Raw genomic sequence first — 18,231 nt, forward strand, 5'->3', positions numbered from 1 at the left:
TATTTCCCTTTGATTTTGTATTTTCGACGACAATATTTGCCACATTTGTGTCTTTGAAATTGTACAATTTGTCCATGAAGGTCACTATGTGTCCTTTGTGAAGGGATTTCACAAGTGACATATTTTTGGATGAACTGTAAAGCAGTGGCATACTGTCCTGACCAAATTTAGGTGCACCTTTAATTGATAAAAGCATGTGGATATGTGGTGATCCTCTGGCTTGGTATTCTTTTCTCCAAAAGCAGTGTTGCACTTCTCCGAGGGGAAGAACAGTTTTATTACAAATAAAGTGTAGCATAGCAATGAAAAGATGGTGGAAATATCTTGAAACATTACCAGGATATAGAGAGCAAACTTCTCCAGGTGTTAGTATATCTATGTTGGTTTTGTTGTTGTTTGATATGCATAGGAAATCATGTAAATCTTCCCATGCATGTTCTGCACAACTTAATGTAACAAACCAAGTGGGTGGTCCAAGGTTTCTGATCATACAACGTATATCTCCGTGCCGTCGGAACCAGTATTCTTTCGTACCACGCATGTTTGCAAACCGATTTGTTATGCTTGATTGTAAAACCTCATCTGTTTCTTGCACTTTTTGTATTAATTGCATAGCTGACATATTTTGAAAGTGGGTTCCAGATTTCAATATGTGTGCAACTCCGTAACATAGGGTTGCTAGTTCACTTTCAAAGAGTAGGTGGAATATGTATTCCACATTTTGTCTAGATCTGGGATCTTCAGAATACATTCATAATGAGCAGTATTCTGATGCTGTTATCTGAGTGGGTCTATCATCGTATCTTCCTCCTTTGCTGGTAGGAAATAGCAGTGGAAAAGCACGTGCTTCTATACTTTTTTCCCATATGCTCATTGGTGACCCTTTGGTTTGTCGCATTTGGTAAGTTTCTAGTGCATCACCTATGCTCTCATTACAGTGCAATGGATGAATTGTATAATGGTCCAAAAGAGTGGATACTGCAGCAGGATCCAGCAGTTCAAATTGACCAGTTTCTGATGACTCTTGAATTATTTCAGTTGTTTCCCTTAAGCTTTCTTCAATATTTATTTCTTAGTAGTATTCATTTTTGTCTTTCAGATATTGCAAGGCTTGTCTATCTTCATGTAATTCCACGAGTTGTTTCCAAATTTTTTTGTCTTTTGTTGGTACACCATTTACTAAGACAATTAAAGAATGCTCTATTGGACGCTGCACTCCTAGAGTGTGCACATTTTCTGTAGTTCTAATGGCAAATAAACTACTTTGCCACAAATGCCTTTCACCAATTCAGAGGGAGGTAATTTTGCTGTTTTTGGTTGAAGGCGTATTATTGCTTGAAATGGGTGTACTGTTTGAATTATGATGCTCTCATACAAATTGAGTTGTTGCTGGGGTTTTGGTGGTGGGAATAATTCAAAATTATTTGTGATAGCACGTGAAGGAGTTTGGTTGTTGTCAAGTTTTGTAGTGCAGTAACTGCAACATATTAGAGGTTCACTTATTTGTTATTTGTTTTCTGATAAAAGGTAGAGAGCTAATTCAAACCATTTGGAATCTTCATTGTCTTGTATTTTGTATGTTACTTCTATAGTTTTTGTGTTACTTTTGTAAAAAGTTATGCAGCAACACACATACATGGCTTGGTACTTCAGCAGATGCACTTTTAAATTTTAGTATTTCTTTTTTGTATGTGTGTAATAGAAGGTTGCCATGTGCAGAATTGTTACTAGTCTGTTCTAAAACTATTGCATTTTGTAAGTGGCTTTCACTTCCAAAATAGTTTCTCTGGATAAGGTCTATTTCTTCTTGTAGGTATTTGGGTGTACCATGCAGAAGAGTGTTATTTAAATTGGCTAGTTCTAAAGCTGGACTTTTAGCATAGTACAGTTTATACACTAGATTTCATACATTTGAATGATGTGTTGATATCAATTTGAGATCATGGAAGGTGCTTTTGCAAATAGGTCCTGAAATGCAGGCTAATGAACGCCCTTGTAGTCCTGTGTATTTGTGCACTGGAAAGATATCCATATTTTGCAGCACTTTCATTTTCATTTTGTCTTTACCTTTCACATATGATTGAGGAACTGGCGTAAAGATTTGAAAGATTTGTTAGGAATGTTACACATTGACGTGCACGGCCATTTGTATACTGGACAGTCTGGAGAGGTAATTCTGAGTTTTCTGGGGATACTTTTGTAAGCAGTGGTTCTTGTTCCATGATGGTATTAGTAATTTTTTCATATCCTCGTCCACTGCTATGGATGGCAATTGTGTTTGTTTGATTTTGTTTGTATGCTTCTTCATTAAAATATGGTTCTGTGGTCGTTGTGTGATTCCATTCACATCCACAAATATTTAAGAAGTTATTTTGTTGACATTCCGTTTATTGAGAAGTTTCTTTTGTAGTTTATCACTTAGTTTTCTTAGTGGTTTCATCCTGTTTAACACTAAAATAAATAAATTCCTTTTGAGAAGGATTGCACTGTCTACGAGAGCTTCTAGGATTAATTTTCTACGGTAGGTTTTAAGGGCTGAGGATGATTTTGCTCCTGTTCTTATTAGATTCTGAAGGACTCTCTGGCAGAACATTTTTGCTAAAATACTTTTTTTACTATGGAGTCTTGCTAGTATATCAGGATTTATAGGAGAAGTGTTAGCAGTAGTGGTAGCCACATTTTTGTAAAGCATTTTCTGTTTCATGCCACATTTTGATAGAGGAGGCAAAGTTTCTGTAGTTGAAGCTTCCTTTGTTTCTCTAAATGACTGCATTAGCTGTTTTGTTTGAACGTTTTGTACAAACTCTGGTAGAGATGGATGCTTACTTTGGACACTTTTATTTTCATTTGCTCTATTTCTGCATTCCTTCTATGGACTTGCTTCTTGGTAGCCATTCTTTGGGGCCTATTGAAAAAAAGAAGGTATGGGTTGGTCTGTTTTACAATGTATGTGTGCTGTGTACATGCTTGGATGAGTTTGATGGGGAAGATGTTTATGGTGGTGTGTGAATGTGCATTGTGCAGTTACAATGAATTGGGAAGGCTATTTTTCTGTTTGTATGTTACTACACTGTGCTGCAGATGAGAGTAGAAAGTGAGCTAGTGGTGAGGAGAAGCATTAATAGTAAATTTAATGGTATAAAATTACAACAGCTATTTGTTTTGTAGTACTAACATTGTAAGGCTTGTGTATGTTATTTGTGTTCCAAAAACACAGGGGTTTTTGTGCCATTCTGCCTGTTAATCTTTATTTAATAAATGGGGATTTGTGGGCGGAATGTTTCAGAAATCGATGTTTTTTTTTTGGTGCGCAAATTACATAAATAACCCACACAGTCTCTTTGAGGAACAGTAAGAATATAAAGGTAGTACTGTACTTACTTTTTTTTTGTGGAATGACCAGGTTTCTTCACATATGTTGTTTGTAATCTAGATGCTGTTGATTTTCAGGAGAGTGGTCTTCACTGCAATTGTAAAAGGCATAAGTTAGCTATTTTGTGTTTTTAAAGCAGTGATGTTAATGTACACGTTCCTTTTTCAGCTTTCGTGGGGGTATTCTCATTTGATATCTCAACACAGTGTATGTGTGCATTTCATTTGAGTATGTGCAGCCTTTATATGTTATTTGCAGTATGTTAATTGAACCTGCTTCACAAATGAGTACAATTTTAAGTTCATGAAATTCCCTTGTTTTTTCAGCTGTGTTGTACATAGCAGGGAGGTTTGGAAGTGATAGCTCATTATAGTAGATGGGAAAAATTTGAATACTTTAATATTATAAGTAGGAATGTGAAAAATCGGGAGCACCTGAGAGGGAGATGTCACCACAGCAATCGGGAACATTTTTTTTTCTCATGCGATGGAATTGGAAGTAGCATTAATAGGTGGAAGACAGTCAAAATTTGTGACATTTTTTAATGGAAAATTGAGTTTTGCCCCGTATATCTGGAGGGTTGATACGTATGTATAGGTTATGCGGAAGATAGTAAGAAGTAGTGCGATTTTTCAATGAAAAATCATAAGTCTCGCATTTAAAGTGGGAGCGTTGATATGTATGTACTGGCTATGCAGATTTAGTGGCATTAATTTGTTTGAATGGAATCATAAGAGTTGCACATGTACTCCTAATAAAATATGCATACCTGTACTTTGTAATCATGCATGTGGGTATCCATGGAGCTGCAAGTAGAAATCCTCGACACTTGCACAGTAGTTTTTGTAGTAGGTGCTTTGCAATGATATGAGACTTGTATTCAGAGTGAGCAACAATAAATTTGAAGTGCGGAACTCTGATGACGGAGTTAGATGTAGAGGTCTTTCATGGTTGTGTGACTGCTCAACTGTGTCCAGTGAGGGAATGGATTTGCTAGTGATGTGGAAAGGGTAGAAGGGCTGGCTAAGAGTTGCATGCCACACAGGCACCGCGCTTGTCCGCGGGTAGGGCATGCCACATACAGGGTTTTACAGCAAATTCAGCATGGAAAGGGGACTGTAGGCGTCAGCCAATCAGATGTTGACATTGTTGATTTGTGTAGAAAGAGAGTATGTATAGTGAAGATGGCAGAGGTGGAGACAATCAGGGTGTTGGTGCTCAGAGATATTTTTGTCCATGGTTTACAGCACTATTCAGAATGTAGGCATGTGGCAACCAATTTCGATGTAAGTGCTCCACATGTAAGGTGTAAAGCGCTGCAACTGATTGCAATGTAGAGGCAATCATGCAAGTTTGCAGAGATATGCGTAGGATGACCAGTCCCAATGTGGTAGTTTTGCACTATAGTGCTTGCCATTTGGGCTACGTGAGTCCACCTACTTTGTTGGGAGATTTGGAACAGTTGGTTCAAGCAGTCATTAACATGTTTCCAACAGCGAAAGTAATTTTTTCTGGCTACTCCCCAGAGCAAAATGGGATAACAATTCTATTTTTTGTCCTGATCCAAGTATTGGTAGGTATGCCATCAATCATTTTAAGAGCAGGTATGTTTTTCTGCAGTCACGAGTACATTGTTTCCAGTAATGCAGCTTATTTTGAAGCAGATGGTGTTTCTTTATCTTTTTTGGGAAATGCCATGTAAGGCTTGCTTTGGAGAAGGTTATGTGATGATTGTAGGAGTAAACTAAGAAGAAAAAAAAAAGAAAAAAATACAAAATAACAGGTGTCTGTCAGGCATCTGCAAAAAAACAAAAAAACGGCTCTTTTCAGAGCCCACCTTAAAGGGGAAAAGGGGAATACTATTTAAATGTACAGTCGTCACACTCAGATCCTCTACATGTCCGCGGACATGGCGGTAGTCTGCAGGCAGCGTGTATTACATACAGTGATTCTGGGGTGGAGAGGCATGCAAATGAGAATGAGTGGAGCTAGGGATTGGTCAGTAAAGTCTTTTTCCTGAGAGGAGAACAGACAGCTTTGGCTGTGTGTGCTCGAAAACAGATTATCTCGATTTTGGGAGACTCATGGATACATTGGTTGAAGGTGCATGCAGAACGTTGCGGTATATCTGCGGATCTTGGATTCCCTCATGTGGTAGTGCACTGGCATGCACTGGCATGCAGTGCATGGAATGAAGTGGCTGGACTTGGTACCTCTTTGTGCTACTTTACAGACAGAGCGTCATCCTGATATAATTATCATTGATTGTGGAGGAAACCGTTTAGGGCATGTCTCTGGAATTTCTTTGCAATTGCAATGAAGGAAGGACTTGAGAAGGTCATGGACATGTTTCCAAATTGCCAAGTAATTTTTTCTCGTATTGCACAGAGACAAATGTGGCTGCGTTCTGCTTTATTTGGTCCACAAATGGAGAAAGCGAGGCGCAATGTCAATAAGGCTGTTTGTCCCTTTCTAAGAGATGTTGGCATGTCCTCTTTCCACAATGAAAATATTATGTTTTATAGCACATTTATTTTTGGCAGAGATGGAGTCCATCTTACATATGCTGGCATTCAGATTTTTCTTCAAAATGTACAAAATGCATTACGACTTTTGTTGGATTTCTAGTAACCTATTTTGCATTACATTTCGATGAATCCACGTTTTTCAAACACACAAAACACCACCAAAAGGCTCTTTGCAGAGTCACCACTTACTCCCAGAGAAAAATGCAATGGTTTTGCTACGGTTGCACACTAAAAATGTTTGTGTCCTAGGACTGTCCTCTGTCTTTTTGAAAAAATGTGCAGGGCGTACACCGTTTACTTGATAGTTCCATTTTTAAACTGAGAAAGGCAGCTATGAAAAGAGCCTTTTTTTAAAAATGTTGTTGTTTTATATTTTTGGGGATTTTTTACACACGACACTCTAGGAGAGGAGGGGAAAGGAGGGTAAGGAAGGGACACCAAGCACGGGGATAAGAAAGGGCAGATGGAGAGAGAAAGATGTAGGGTAGGCCTTATTTAGATAGGTAGCAGTTCTTCTGGTGCTCCGGGACCGTAGTCTCGAAAGCACTTCGAAGACTCTCCCCCCTGCAGAGTACTGCATCGCAGTACATACACAATATTGTGGCCCTCGAAAGGTAAGGGTCAACAGCATTGCAAATGGCCTGTGAGGCAGCTGGAGGGATGCACTCTCCGACAGGAGTGCCTCTTGTGGTGAGAGGATCGGACACGGAGCATGCTGCGGAGGAACTCAACCTAATACGTTTTTTACATGGTACCACCTTGTGAATGTCCGCACCGTGGAACGAAGTTAGGTGTCTCTTCATGGTTGTCGTACCAGAGCTGTACGCACCAGGTCTCCCACGACTCAGCACCAACTTGCACTGTTTACAGGTGACTAGGTTTGCATGTGCTTTTGGTACGTTACTAAAAACGGTAACCAACCGCCACACCCACGATTCCCGACGAGTGCTGGTAGTAGGGAGTTCCTCCACCTCATTCTCTTCATCCTCTTCTTCCTTGCTCTCTACATCCTCACGCGTATTTCCCTCTGCAGGCCCTTGGGGAGGTGGTGGTGGTGGAGGGTTTGAGAGTGGTGCTGAGGCTGAAGTAGCAACAGCAGCCATGGATGCCATTAGGGTTGGTGAGATAATCTCTGCTACAGCACTAAAGGCAGCAAAATTCAATCAATAATCACCAGAAGTACAATGAAGCTGAGCTCGAGGGTGTGGCCTTTTATAGGGGTGGAGGGGGGCGCCTCGTGACCATATCGATCGCTCAAAAGCATTGAAAAATTTCCAAACAATATGTTGAAAGCTAGGGCCATTGTATGGGACATGTGAAATGGTGATTTTGTATTGTAAAATAATTTGGCATGTCTGCATAAGTTCTTTTGAAATGTTGCGGAAGCGGACAAAGTGCGCAAATTAGGACACACGCTCAGCATGGGTGCGGTCACATGATGACATCTTGAACACATCCATGAAGGAAATGGGTGCCCGCAGGAAACCAAATGCACAGGAACGGTCGTGCGCATGCACGCGGGTGTTCTAAGGACAGTGTTCGGGTCCTGAAACTAATTAAAAGTGTGACACAAGTGAGACGGACAGTTACGGACAGGTGTGATGTTCGTAAGACGTACGGGTGTGGTGCGCATGTGCGTAGATGTTCTGCTGACTGTACGGCCAGGTATAGTGTCCTTAGGACACCCCCATTTTGTTTGGCTATGGACATGCCGGACACTGCGCCTGTTCTACGGACAGTTCCATCTTTGCTGCAGACGGTACGGACAGGTATAATGTCCTTAGGACGCCACCATTTTGTTGATTTACGTACATCTTGGACAGCTGGTGTGTTTTGAGAACAGTTCCATCTTGGCTGCAAATAGTACGGGTAGGTGTATTGTCCTTAGAACATCCATATTTTCATTAATAATGGACAGGCCTAACAGGCGCGCTGTCCGCGGACATTTTTACTCTTTAAAAAAAAAAAAGAATAGACCCAAACAATTCCTTTAAAACTAACATAACATTTTTTTTTTATTAAACACATATACAGCAATTAATAGAGAGAGGGGGAAGCAGACACTGAAACAAGTATAGGGGAATTAGGGGTTTCTACAGGCTGGTTGTGAGGGGATGAAGGAATGGAAGTTTCATCAAAACGTTTATGTTGTTCTTGAGGGTTTGGGGTTAGTTCACTGGGAAATGGAGAAGGGGGGCAGGTGCAGGTAGGACAGTGATATCTGATTTTTCCTTTCACATGGTCCCCCACAAATTGCCTTAACCCATCAAAATTCTCTTTTAACATGTCCACTTTGTCTTATACGCATTTCAAGGTGTCTTGCACTGTGTCTTTTGGTGGACTTTCTTCAATTTTTACCTGGTCTGTTAAAAATAAATATATATATGTTAAGTACCCATAAAATACTGACTATTAATTTGCTTATGAAGAGAGGTGTGTACCATTATTATCGCTATCTTCCGACATTTCGCCATGCAGAAAATTCTCCTCCAGCCACTCCAAAGTACTGCACATTTCTGTGTGAAAACAACAGAAATACATTATTTGTTCTGCACCTCATACAAAAAGTATACAAACATATAAAAAAAATGAATTTCACTTACTACTTTCTTGTAATTTGTCTTTGTTGTGTTTGTCTACTGTCGCTCCTAGCTGTACAGTTTCTGCAAGACAATTACGTTGGAGGCATATATTTTTTTGTTATGGTATAATCCATTCCATAATACATGGTAATTAAATGGATGGGTTATGGGTGAGACGTGTCGGTTCGAATGGTTATTTATTACTACTTATAATGTGTTTATGTGCTGCTTTTTAAACTGTTTGGGTAGTGTTGATCTCGTCCGCAGATAGGCGTGCATTTGTGATGTCATATTTGATGTCCTGAGTGTTAGTGTTAGCAGTGCACGGTGGTGGGGCGAGTTATGGTTGCTTAGCCTACCATAACTGGCGAATTTCAGGGGTTTTTTGGTTTTACTTCGAACCATAACGTCCTGTTTATAAAGTTTTTTTTGTGAATTTCATAGGTTTTTAGTAGCGCAACTTAACCATAACGTCTCTTTAACAAAGTTCAGAGTGGGCCATATACTTTTTTTGCAAAGTTTGGTGAGGATTCGTCCAGAGGGAGGGAAGTTATAAGCCACCCAAAAAATGATCTTCCTATGGAAACACCAACTTAACCATAACTACATGGTTACTACCGCGTCCATGTAATACATATATATATATATATATATATATATATATATATATATATATATATATATATATATATATATATATATATATCAGTAAAATAACTTTGTTAAAGGGACGTTATGGTTAAGTTGCGCTACTAAAAACCTATGAAATTCAGTGAAAAAATGTTGTTAAAGGGACGTTATGGTTCAAAGTAAAACCAGAAAACCCCTGAAATTCGGCTGTTATGGTAAGATAAGCAACCATAACTCACACCACCGTGCACTGCTAACACTAACACCCAGGACATCAAAGATGACATCACAAATTTCATTGATGACATCACTGATGACATCACATGTCTGGCTCTCCCTTTTTTCCCTTAATTGACATATCTAGGCCACATAGATTTCTTCAGTAACAGTCAGGAAGTAAAAATTGAAAAGGTGCTATATTTGTAGACTTAGGGTCAAGTCACATCATATGAAACATATACATAGCGGAAGACACAGGCTTGAAAGAGAGCAATCCTTTCTGTGCATGAAGAGAATCATTAGGGTTATCAGCACTTTCTCATAGTTTTATTTTTATTACTCTACCTTCCCTGTATATGCTCATATTTGTATACATTATACTCACTCTCCTTTCCTTTGGGTGCAGTCACATCATGTGATACACATACATATGGTAAATAGCAGCTTTGAAACAGAGCAGTAGTTTCTCTGCATAAAGACAATCAGTTAGGTTATGAACTCTTTCTGCTACTACTTCTGCTTTTTTGTTTACTTCACTGTCCCTGTATATACTCATATTTGTATGTGTTGTTGTCTCTTTGTATTTTGTCTGTAATAATTATTTATTAAGTGGGTTTTATTATCTACTTATTACATGTTTCACAGTACGCAAAACTCTAATAAGAAAGATGTTATCATTCACTATTCAACATGGCAAGATTATGAATATGGCACCTTCATCATGTATGCTGCACACACTACCTATGTTTCTGCATGAGTAGCTTAGTATACTGGATAGAACTTCATAATAGAATGCTATTTATATCAATGCATCGCTTAATGCACTAAATAGCTCATGATATTTATCCCAATGATCCTTGACAGTTTTCGGTCAGCATTATAAGAATCCCTTGTACAGAGATTTTATGAAAAGTAAATGCACATGTGATGTCATCAGTGATGTCATCAATGACATTTGTGATGTCATCTTTGATGTCCTGGGTATTAGTGTTAGCAGTGCACGGTGGCGCGAGTTATGGCTGCTTATCTTACCATAACTGCCGAATTTCAGGGGTTTTTCGGTTTTACTTTGAACCATAACGTCCCTTTAACAAAGTTTTTTCACTGAATTTCATAGGTTTTTAGTAGCACAACTTAACCATAACGTCCCTTTAACAAAGTTTTTTTACTGAATTTCATAGGTTTTTAGTAGCACAACTTAACCATAATATCCCTGACTTTAAATACATGTAAGATAGAACATACTGAACCCCTAGCTAGTGATTTCGATGTCCGCGGACTTCTGCCATGTCCGCGGACATATCGGAAATCTGAGCATGGTGAATGTAAATTTAAATAGTGTGCCTCATTTCCCCTTTGAGGTTGGCTCTGAAAAGAGCCGTTTATTTTGTTTTTTTTGCAGATGCTTGACAGACGCCTGTTATTTTGTATTTTTTTTCTTCTTTTTTTCTTACTTTAATCCTAAAATCTTCATATAACCTTCTCCAAAGCAACCCTTACATTCCAAAACAGCATGGCATTTCCCATAAAAGATAAGGAAATGCCATCTTCTTTAAAATAAACAGCATTACTGGAATCAATATTCTCATTATTACAGAAGAACATACCAGCTCTAAGCATGAAGGCACACATGCCTCGGTTGATTACACACCTAGCATTGTTTGGCTGAGGACAAAAAACTGAACTATTGTCCCATATTGCCCTAGGTAGTAATCCAGAAAAAATTACTTTGGCATTTGGAAGGATGTTCATTACTGCTTGAACCAAGTTTTCCAAATCTGCCAGCAAAGTAGGGGCACTGACATAGCCCAAACGGAAAGCACCATAGTGCAAAACTACCACATGGGGACTGTTGATCCTGCCCATATCTTCACAAACTCGAACAATTCCCTGTACATTGCAATCAGGCACAGTGCTCCACACGACCTCCACTCCTTTAACATCACAATTCTTTGCAACATGCCTGCATTGAGCATACTGTTGTAAACCATGCACAAACATATCTTCCTGACTTTCTCCACTTCTGCCATCTTCACTACACACAGTCTCTTTCAACACAAATCCGCAACCTCAACATCTGATTGGCTGATCCCTACAGTCTTCTTTCCATGCTGGATTTGCTGGAAAACCCCGGATGTAGCACGCCCTGTCCACGGACAGCTGCGGTGTCCGCGGACCGCTTAACTCTTGGACAGCCCTTCTACCATTTCCACTTCACTCTCTGTGCCATTCCCTCATTGCATACAGCTAAGCAGTCACACAATACGGAGAACGTCCTCAGAACACCCCCATTTTGTTTATTTTTGAACATTTCAGGACACCGCAAGTGTTATTATAACACATGCAACTTGCCAGCGAACAATACGGACAACGTCCTCAGAACACCCCCATTTTCTTTTTGTACGAACATTTCAGGACACTGTGAGTGTTCTTCTGGCTCACTCTTTTTTCTTTGGCTGACATATCTAGGCCACATGGTTTTCTTCAGTAACAGTCAGAAACTAAAAATTGCATTTTATTTATAGACGTATCGTACAAGTAGGTTCTTATAGTATTTCCCTTAGAGTCCAGTCACATCATATGAAACATATACATAGGGGAAGACACAAGCTTTAAAGACATCATTATTTTCAAGCAAATAAATGAGGATTTCTCTGTTTCAAAGCTGCTATTTACCCTGTGTATATGTATATTGGTATGTGTTCTTGTCTCTTTCTGTTTTCTCTATAGTAATGCAATTATGTAATACATGGGTTTTATTAGCTACTTATTACATATTTCACAGTACACAAAAATCTATTAAGAAAACAATTATCATTTCATTATTCAACATATTAACATTACAAATATTATACCTTCATCTTGTACGCTGCACACAATGCTATGTTTCTGCATTAGTAGCTTAGTATACTAGATAGAACCCCATAATAGAATGTTATTTATATCAATGCATCGTTCAAAGCATTAATTAGGGTATGATATTTATTGCAATGATCCTTGACACTTTTTTTGCAACATTATAATAAGAATCCCTTGTACACATATTTCATGAAAAGTACATACACATGTGATGTCATCAGTGATGTCATCAATAACATTTGTGATGTCATCTTTGATCTCCTGGGTGTTAGTCTTAGCAGTGCACGGTGGTGGCGCGAGTTATGGTTGCTTAGCTTACCATAACTGGTGAATTTCAGGGGTTTTTCGGTTTTACTTGGAACCATAACGTCCCTTTAACAAAGTTTTTTTATTAGCACGCAAACAATATACAAAGATGGAGTGTAAAAAGCAATTTCTCAGAGATGGCTGTACACAGAATGTTGCAAACTAAGAATTTATGGTCGTTTACAGTGAAGGTCAGCTGCTTCCATTTTTTGCTCGCGTGCCAGAGAGGGCCACGACTCGCACTATAAGGTTCTATTGTTTTTTTACCTTAACAGACAGGGATCGTGCTAAAAGACTTCTTTTGAAGGAGTGTTGCAAAAACGTAAGACACGATAAGGATGACATTTCTGAAACAAAACCACTTTTATATATTATATCACTATGAGAAAGATCGTTGGCACAGACGGAGTCGTATTTTGGGACTGCACTACGCTTAGACAATGGAAAATGCCAATATAATGTAAGTAACCCTTTACATTATTTTATACCGGAATATAATAACAATAGCGTGGCGTTAAAGCCCGGTTAAGTTGTACTTGTTTGTTCAATGTGGCATAGTGTTTTGTACCGTGCACTATCACTGCCAAATTGGTCCCCTGTCACTTTGAGGGCTTTGAAAAAGGCAGAGGACAGAGGGTGGGTTAATGGGAATAAGTTAACATACTCCATTGCACTATCCTCGCTAGCAAATAGTTTCACGCCCTAATAAATAAAATGAATATTTTTAATGAAGATCGGCTGGTGAGACTAATTTATGTTTTTTAAAACAGGTATGTCCTTCCATACTGTGAATGCCACGATTTTCAGACCCCGGCCGACGGATTTTTTATCTGCCCGGTGCAGCTACTTCTAAACAACTTCATGACCCTCACCATTTTATGGGACAATCTCCATGGACCAATATGCCCTTACGCGATACTAGAGGCTAGAAGCAACATACCAACCATTATGGTGGTCTAATGCCTCGTTGTTGGAACAGCCTTCCGATTATCAGTGCGACCATAGTGCTTCTTTTATCATAAAGCAACACCCTGTGTACCGCAAAGGAACAGCGCGTGACTCAAGATGAACTTTTGCGGATCGACAGCAAAGACAAATGCAAATCGCTGAATATTCTCTAAACATTTGATGTCAAATAAAAGTACTTTACAAAATGTACAATCTTACTGTTTGCTTTTAAATCACAGTTTCATATTCCGAATTGTTGCGCGCTGTGTTGTGAGATGATCTGTGTTGTTTTCCGGGTTCTGTGTAAAGTCACGTAGGACTGGAGACGACTGGGCGCGTTTGGCTACGCACCCTTTACCGTCACGGAGAGAGACGGGGAATATGAATGCTTTGATAATGTCAGTTTTAGGGGCGGGAGATATGATTTAGTGTTGCAAAAGCAGGTCAGCCAGGTCGATGGGGCAAATGATAGGATTATCACATAATGTCGACGCACAGCAGCCTGATTTATCGTTTTTTTGTGGACAAAAAGTCAGTTAAGGGCCATAGGAAATTGTAATGTCAACGGACATAAGGAGGGTTCTTAGAACACTTTCAACCTGACAATGAACAATACGAACAGCGTTCTCAGAACACCCCCATTTTGTTTAATTGAAAACACTACCTCCAGGTCCACTCTTCCTCGTCCCAGTACTTACTTCATGAGGCCCCTGCCTCCGACACAGGACCTTCTTCTATTTATTTAAATTCCTATAACTCCTCCCCCACATCCACATCACTCAGTTTCATATTACCAAGCCGGAGCATGGGACCTACCCCGCAGGGAGGGTGAGGAGGGTTGTCAGTACTGTGACGAGGAAGAGTAGGACTAGGAGTAATGAAGATTACTGGTAAGTAATCAGAGCATTTCAGGACACCGCGAGTGTTCTTAGAACACATTCAACTTGCCAGAGTACAATACGGACAGCGTCCTCAGGACACCCCCATTTTGTTTATGTACGAACATTTAAGGAAACCGCGAGTGTTCTTAGCTCAATTTTAGCTTGCTTGCGAACAAAACTGACACATACCCTGTCCTCAGAACACCCCACCATTTAGTTTATATAGATCATTTCAGAACAGCCGTGTTGTCCGCAGACAGAACATTGAACCTATCTCATACTCCCCCACCCTCCCCAAACACTCTTACACACCAACACACTCCAATAAATACAATTTTTAATCCAAGTTTCACCGCGCTGTCCACGGTCATTCGCGAATGCAAGATGGCGGGCGCCACAGAAAAACCTGACGCGCTTCACGCACCACGCCATCCAATCAGCGAACACGTCGCATGTCCGCGGACATCACGCAAGCCGCTCTGCCAATCAGGGCACTGTCCGTGGAGCGAACCGGGAAGTCCGTCCACGGAGCAAATGGAGACATCACGCAAGCCGCTCTGCCAATCAGGGCACTGTCCGTGGAGCGAACCGGGAAGTCCGTCCGCGGAGCAAATGGAGATATCACTAATTTTTTTGCCTTACATTTTGGTCATTTAAAAAAAATCTACTGGTAGGATTTATACCAAATTTGCAAAAGCACGCTTTCAGGACCAAGACCCCGCTCCTGCCGCAAATGTGGTGTAAATCCGTCCAGCGGTTTGGGCTGTAGGTGTGCGCAAAGTTTTTTCCCATTATGTCTATGGGAAAAAACAAAAGTTTTGGGACCCCCCCTATAACTTTGCCCCCCCTGGACCAAACATCTCCAGAGTGGGCCATATACTTTTTTTGCAAAGTATGGTGAGGATTCGTCCAGGGGGAGCGAAGTTATAAGACACCCAAAAAATGCTCTTCCTATGGAAACACAACTTAACCATAACTACATGGACGCTACCGCGTCCATGTAATATATATATATATATATATATATATATATATATATATATATATATATATATATATATATATATATATATATAGTGTATATATATATCACATTTTCTGCTAAGTAAATGGATTGAAAACACTTCAAATTAATTGAACATATTTTAAGTCATAAAAATACATTCAAATTGATTCAATATTTCCGTAATCATTTCCATATCTGTCTAAATACTTATACATCTAAACATAGAGAAACACACTCCTAATTGTGAATAAGCATACATTTCATTTGATCATGTCCATTGTGTGCCCTATTAAATAGAAGATCATATTACACATTACAAAATGTGCTACTGATTGTCAAAGTGCTCAAGTGCTGCACTTTTTATGGAGGGTCAACCTCTGCGTAGCTTATTGGCTGTTGTGGCTGTGTTGATGTGACCATTTGGACATTTTGGTGAGGGGAATCAGTGACATCCCCATCGTCAGGAACAGGACATCGCTGGTGGACCCATGATTTTATGAAGCAAAAGGGGATCACGCGAAGATTGGAAACCAGTGAATTTCGAACATGATCTTGCTGTTTGACTGGTTGGTGAATGTGTGACACTATTTGCTTCTCATCCGATTCCAAAGAATGGGAGTGTAGAGATATCGCGAGAGCTCCCACTCTCGCGAGATCTCGACCGCGGCCACTAGGGCCGCCCCGCGCGTTCGGCGCGCATTTTCGGAAGCAGCAAAGGACGAGTAAAGACGTCCTCTCCCGGCTCCTCTGAGATTTAGGCCCCGGCCTAAATAAAGTCATTTACGGCCTCCCAGCTGTAGCCTCTTATCTCAGGAGCAAGCTAATTGAAGGGACTTGCCATCTACCCATCGTTAAGTGTTGAATGATGTCGAATGCGGAATAAAGGACATCACTGTTATCAAGAAGCCTCCTGTCATCATTGCAAGTATTATACTACATAAATTGGCGACGAGGATCACCACTACAACCCACGTGAACCATGCAAGGCGCGACACCACCTCCGCCCTTCCTACAAACTCCAGGTAAACCCGCCATCCCGTGGCCGCAATGGCAACCGCTATTTACGACATACGTAGAAGCAGTGGGCGGTGCAGGATTTTCGGCTGCTCTGCGCAGGGCAATGTTACTCAACGCCCTAGGGGTAGAAGGACAGAGGGTGTTTGGAAGTCTCACCCTGGGCCAGGTGGTTGGAGACAACGATGACTTATTTGAGGAAGCGGTAAGAAGAATCGTAAAAAGGTTCGCCAGTAAAGAGAACACGGTTCTCCACAGAATTCGTTTCTATAGTCGCAGACAGGAAGCCTCAGAACCCGTTGACGACTACATGATGAAGCTACGTGAATTGGCAGCGCTATGCAACTTTGGCGACAATGCTGAGAGTCTTATCTGCGACATGTTGGTGGTTCACACCAACAGCAGGAAAGTGCAGGATAAATTCATCATGGAGAAAGAACTGCTGTTAGAGAAAGCAGTGGAGATTGCCAGAGCAGTCGAAGAAACAGCTGGGAGGCGTAAAGAACTCACGGGAAGCCACAGCTCCACTGAAATACAAGCAGTGGCGTTTCGTCCGAAGAAAGAGAGACAAGCATCGAACATAAAAGAGGACAAAGGGGGCACGAGAGAACCACTGAAATGCCACAGGTGTACCAGCACGAAACATTTGGGGTTTGACAGGGAGTGTCCGGCCAGAGATAAGGAGTGCTCTATCTGCAGATGCATTGGCCATTTCTCAATTGTGTGTCGGTGGAGGAACAAGAAAGTTACAAATGTCAACGTGAGTCGCAACTCGGAAAAAGAGTCGTCCTCGGAAGATGAAGGGAGACCCACCGTCATCATGGTGAACAGTACACGGGCCAGGAGAGAAAAACCCCATTGCATTATCAAAATTGACGGGAAGGAAACAAAAGTCATGGCGGACTCTGGTTCTGACCTCACCATAATTCCCCTACGCACATACAAGGAAATGTTGGGAATGGAAAAGGTTCAAGTGCTCACCACACGGCACAAACCCACGGTTTTTGGAGGTGCGTCAGTCGACCTTCTGGGCTATATCAATGGGAAGGTCGAGTTTAAAGGAAGGGAAACCACCACCAGAGTATATTTCAGCCAAGAGGGCCCAGCAGTATTAGGATGGGACGACCAAGATAAACTGAAAATCAAACTGGATCCCAGCACAGAAGATCAAGTACTTTCTGTCTGTGGGAGAAGCGTACCGATAGTTAAGAGCGATTATCCTGAACTTTTCTCGGAGGAGCCGGGGCATATCAAAGGCTTTGTTCACAAAATAATGCTTAAAAGGAATGCGGTCCCAGTCAAACATCGCGTGAGGCCAGTACCAGCAACCGCGAGAGACGCACTCAGGAGTCAATTGGACAAAATGAGGATGGATGGCGTCATTGAAGAAGTCGAAGCTTCTGAGTGGCTGAGCCCAGTTGTGCTCATAAAGAAACCCAACTCACCAGAGCTAAGGGTTTGCATTGACCTCCGCAGTGTAAACTTGGAAGTCATTACGGACAGTTATCCGCTACCGAGCATAAATGAACTGTTTCTAATGATGAAAGAAGCAAAACTTTTCTCAAAATTGGATATGAGAAATGCATACCACCAAATACAATTGCACAAGGAATCCAAACCCCTCACAGCATTCATCACTCTGTTTGGCACTTATCAGTTTACCAAGATGCCCTTCGGCTTATCGTCGGCTGCATCGGCGTTTCAACGAATGATGGATGTCCTACTACGAAAGGTCGAAAATGTGGCATATTTTCAGGATGACATCCTTGTCTATGCAAGGGATGAACAGACAAACGATGCCGCACTGAGAACGGTTCTAACCAAGCTGCAAGAAGCTGGGGTGAGGTTACGCTACGAGAAGTGCGTATTCAAGGCGAAAGAAGTT

Source organism: Ambystoma mexicanum, chromosome 7p, assembly GCF_040938575.1.
Source record: "Ambystoma mexicanum isolate Mex_15411 chromosome 7p, UKY_AmexF1_1, whole genome shotgun sequence".
NCBI classification, from domain to species: Eukaryota; Metazoa; Chordata; class Amphibia; order Caudata; family Ambystomatidae; genus Ambystoma; species Ambystoma mexicanum.